This window comes from Hordeum vulgare, chromosome 2H (genome assembly GCF_904849725.1).
Source record: "Hordeum vulgare subsp. vulgare chromosome 2H, MorexV3_pseudomolecules_assembly, whole genome shotgun sequence".
Lineage (NCBI taxonomy): Eukaryota > Viridiplantae > Streptophyta > Magnoliopsida > Poales > Poaceae > Hordeum > Hordeum vulgare.
The window spans coordinates 31,592,840-31,598,207 of record NC_058519.1 but is presented as its reverse complement, the minus strand read 5'-3'; positions in this window follow the sequence as shown (position 1 = coordinate 31,598,207).

The window sequence follows — 5,368 nt, the reverse complement described above, 5'->3', positions numbered from 1 at the left end:
ATCATAATGAACTTCCGCTTCATGCAGAACCAAGGAGGAAGGTTGTAGATACATAAAGTAACGGGCCAGGTGCTGTGACTGCAACTCTGCTCCCAAAAAGGATTCATGCCATCTATACTCAGACCTAACCATAAGTTCCTTGCGTCAGCTGCAAATCTCGGGAACTCTCTCTCGATTTTTCTCCACTGCCGACCATCAGCGGTAGGCCTCAACTTATCGTCTTTCATACGATCTTCCATGTGCCATCGCAACAACTTCGCATGATCTTTATTTCTGAACAGACGTTTCAACCGTGGTATTATAGGAGCATACCACATCACCTTGGCAGGAACCCTCTTCCTGGATGGCTCGCCCTCAATATCACGAGGGTCATCTTTTCTGATCTTATACCGCAATGCAGTGCATACCGGGCATTTATCCATATTCTCGTACTTCTCACCGCGGTAGAGGATGCAGTCATTAGGGCATGCATGTATCTTCTGCACGTCTAATCCTAGAGGGCATACAAGCTTCTTTTCTTCGTACGTGCTGGCGGACAATTCGTTCTTTCTTGGAAGCATCTTCTTCATCAGTACCAGCAACTTTTCGAATGACGAGTCAGTCACACCGGTCTCTGCCTTCCACTTCAGCAATTCCAGTGTGCTACCCAGCTTCTTCTGGCCATCTTCACAAGTTGGGTACAACAATTTGTTGTGGTCCTGTAACATCTGCTCGAACTGTAACCTCTCCTTTTCTGTGTCGCAACCTCGCCGTGCATCAGAAATGACCCGACCAAGATCATCAGCGGGCTCATCTGGTTCCCGTTCTTCATCCTGATCTTCTTCTTCATTGTCTTCCATTGCGGTATCAGCATACTCACGGAACATAGATCGGTAGTTGTCATCATCGTTCTCTTCTTCTTCATCGTCGTCTTCCATCATAACCCCTCTTTCTCCGTGCTTGGTCCAAACATTATAGCCCGACATAAAACCGGACCGAAGCAGGTGGCTCTGAATGACTCTTGAGGAAGTGTAATCCTTCTCATTCCGACATTCAACACATGGACAAAACATATAGCCACCACCATGCTTGTTCGCATCGGCTGCATCTCGAAAAGAATGCACGCCTTCTCTGTAAGCGGCTGTGCGTCGATCACCGTACATCCATGGATGGCTCATCTGTGTTATACGACAGTATATCAAATACAATCACGATCCTAAAAATTAGTACCGCACGGTCTAAACAAGGAAATATAGTTGCTAACCTTTTAGAATAAGTAGAAATAAAGAGGAAGAGGTTTAAGCGTGGCTCAGGCATCTCATATCGTAGTTGTGTTCGGTAAACTAAAGCGGCATCACTCTAACACACATTTCAACAAACACCTCTAGTGCATCAAAAAAAGTGGAGAGCTAGCACCCACCCACAATCCTCCATCCAAGAAAAATGCAAGGAAGAGGGGAGAGGGGGGCTGTGCTATATATAGGCAGAGTACTTTAGTCCCGGTTTGAGACACAAACCGGGACTAAAGGTGGCGCACATGCGGGCTGCACACCGCGTAGCCCTTTAGTCCAGGTTTGGGACACAAATCGGGACTAAAGGCTCCTTGCGGTCCGGGACTAAAGCCTCGAGGGAGGATATGAGAATTGGGACGACGTGGCCGGGCCTTTAGTCCCGGCCCAGAGGCAAGCCGGGACTAAAGGGTCCCGGCCAAAGGCCCGTTTTCTACTAGTGTCGGTTTCTACAAGGATCCACCGCTTCGTCCATTCCTTGCTTGCTAGTAGCTGCAGCTCACTTGTCTGTACAACAAAATCAACAGAAAAGGTCCAGGCGTGGATATGTACACGCTACAGGTCTGTTCTACCGCGGAGTCCGTATTCAGCTTAACAGAAACCTTAAACAAACCTGCGTGCAACAGGCTATACTTCATACTCCAGTATCTTGTGGTGCAGCGATTGAATCGGCGCCACGCGAGTTGCACGACCACGGCGGCCAACGGCCCACGGCGCGCGTTTCCAAGAGCCGTGCTTGCATGCCGAGAGAAGGCAGGGCCGAGTGTGGAGGAAGAGCTGCAGGGTCCCGGCAATGGCGAGCTCCAAGGCTGCACGCACCGGCGTACGTCTGCACCTAAACTACATGGCATCTCCTTATGCCTCCTGCACTCACGGGAGACCGCTCCTGTACGGCTGTACCACGAAGGAGCCGCTTGGTCCTCCCCGAGCCACAGCGCCGCCGATCCGGTCCCTAGCCATCTCGCTCGAGGCCGGTCCAAAGGCGGGCTCGGTCCGGGACCGGACTGGACCGTGTCCACCTGCCATGCAGTGCGCCTGCACACCCAGGCCCTGCTGTGCCGACGCCGGTGGCCTGCCACACCATCACTCCGCACGCATGCATGCATGCACACCGCTGCCCGCTCCCTCGATCCCACCTATATATGCAGGCGTTCGCTGAGCGCACGCACGCACGGTCGTCAAGCTCCTATGCTGCTTGTGGACGGGGTGTCCGTGCCGTTGAGTGGGGCGGCCGGCGTGGTGCTTCTCTTCTTCCACGAGCACGCCTCCGGGACACTCTGGTGCTCTACCTCCACGACCACGTTTTCCATGCCGCCGCCGACGCCGTCGCCGCATCCTCGGGCTACATAGCATTGACCAGCGCCGCCGGGGCTAGCAAGCCAGCCCGGGCCAGAGAGTTGGCCGTTCCGAGTCTCGTATTTGGGATTCGCCATTGCACCGACCTGAGCCCCGCACCCGCTCGTCATCACTTATCTTTTGGCTGCTTGGTCTGTTTTCGTCTCGTCCCCAACCTGCTTTGGAAGTTTGGAATAGGGGATTAGCTGCGCCGCTGTCCACATGAGGATACCTAATTGGACAGCAGGCCGGAGGATGGCGATTGGGGAACAGTGGGTCCGGTGGAGATTGCCATTATTTTATTTGATGGCTTCCATGTGGGGGTGAAGGATGAGGGCCTCTTTGATTCGTAGGATTCTCAAAATACAGAAATAGCAAAAACGTAGGAACAAAGTGGTATGTTTTTTTCTACACTACAGGATTTGGAAGTGTGTTTGATAGCACACGAAAAACAAAAGAAATCTATAAGGAGGTTTGAGTGGATGGAAGTTTTCCTTTAAAATGTAGTACAAACGAATCCTATGAAAAAATTCCAAAGGATTTCAATCCTACGAATCAAACGACCATCGTAGGAAAAAATCATAAGGATCCAAATCCTCTAAAAATCCAATGAAATTCCTTTGTATCAAAGGAGCCCTGAGTGAACTCACCAACAACGTAAAAAATTATAAAGTAGGAATAAGTAGGAAAGATAATGCAGATTTGCTTTGTTGGGCTTTCGTTTTTAATGGGATTTGCTCTTCCAAATCTGCCTATAAGCTCTGTTTGCAGGATATTCATTCTCATCCCCGAACTGCTCCTTTGAATGTTTTCTTGATTTGAAAATTTTCCTTAAAACTATTTGGAAATAGAAAAATTTGCTACCTAAGGTTCAAACTTTTGCATGTAGACTTCTTAGTAAATCTTTGCCTACGGGATCGAGAGGAGGTCGTTTTTCTATTCATATCTCTCAAAACTGTTCTAGATGTGCTCAACAAGAGGATGATATTCACCTTTTCTTTCTTTCTGATTTTGCTAGAGTTGCTTGGTTCTCTGCCCCTTGGATTATTAGATCTGATGTTCTTGTTCACGGGCATTTCACTATGCATTCTATTCTTATTCAACTTGTTTCAATGGGTCACCCCCATGCATCTTTACGGAATGTTCTGAATTTTTTGTGGTGCATTTGGAAAGCTAGGAATGATTTTCTGTTTGACCGCAAAAAACATCTTCGCTATCAAGTCCACATTGTTGCTGCTAATTTGGATTCTGGCTTTCAAGAGGAGACCTTACATTTTTCTAACAATCAAACTTGTGCTAATACTCAACATGATTCTCATAATCTTCCTATACAAGGATTCACTCTCAAATCTGATTTGCTGATTATTGGAGCTAAAGTCTTTTCAGATGCAGCTTTTCGATCTTCAAAAATTCCAGGTCTCGGTCAAGGACAAGTGGGGACAGGTGTGGGTGTCTACTTTTGCATTCCTTCCATCCAAGGAGAAATCAATATTCAGGTTCAAGCTTCGGCCCCTCCTACTTCTACTCCTCAGGCAGAACCTGTTGCTCTTGCATGTGCAGCTCATTTGGCAGCTTCTCTTAATATTCAGCATCCCACGTTTTTTATCGGCTGTCTTTTGCTTGCCTCAACGGCTGCTTCTAGAAACATTTCTCATCCTGCTGCTCCTTGGAATATTAGGAAGGATGTGGCTACTTTTGTTAAGACCACTTCTAATTTAAATCCTCAAGTATTTCATATTTCCAGGGATATTAATGGAGTTGCTCACAACCTTGCTCAACAGGTTTTCCGATCTGTCGGAGGAACCATTCTGACATGTTCTTCTCATTCTCATATATCTGCTCCATGTCCAGTGGCAACTACTCTTTCAAACTTTCAACTTGCAGGTATTCGGCTACACACGGCGTACTGCTTCTAATGCAACGAAGGACACGTTGATACTCCACATTTAAGAAGTTCATCCCTCGAGTTCTTCTTCTCAGGGTCTCTTCATGGAGCTAGTCAAGTGGAAGACAATTGTTAGTTTCAACTCCATCCTGTTGTTTCTACAGGAACCTTGGATTGAAGGGCCGGACTCCTTCCTCTATTGCTGCATGCTCACTAGCATATTGATGCCAGCTCCCTTTCTGTTGCATCTTCTTCTTTGTACTGGTTCACGACTTGTCTCTAGTAGTTCTCTCTTAATAGCTGCAGTTCATTTGGTTGAGTTGCGCTCAACCTATTATCTGCTTTCTCCATTCAGCTTCACTCCTATGGCTGTGCATTCTCTTCTTTCTATCTTCTTGCCATTGTACTATCTCATGTACTGTTGCTCTAAGTTGTCAATGGAATTGGGCACTTGTTGCATTGGTGCCTTGCTTTGTTAAAAAAAAAGGTGTAGTTCAACTGTCGAGTGGTACAATGTTTCAAACCCAACCTCACGTGGCACATCTATTACAACGTCTAAAGTTGGACCCCTCAAATCCAGTCCCTCAAACGTCCACGGACGCGTCCGGTCACATCTTAAATGATTCATTCTACTTCCGGACATCTAATTAGGATCCTCAAATCCACACAAAAAAATGCAAGATATGAAACCTACGTACTACATAGAACCTATATACTCCTCGTCGAAGATGTCAACGATCGTCGTGCCCTCCGACGGATAAATGGTCGCCTTCACAGCTCCGCCCCCTCAGGCTCCTCCCGCTACTCCGCTACGGCCTCCTCTACCTCAATCTCCGTGTCCAGCTCGTCGAAGAGGGTGTCGGCCTCCGCCAGCCTCTAC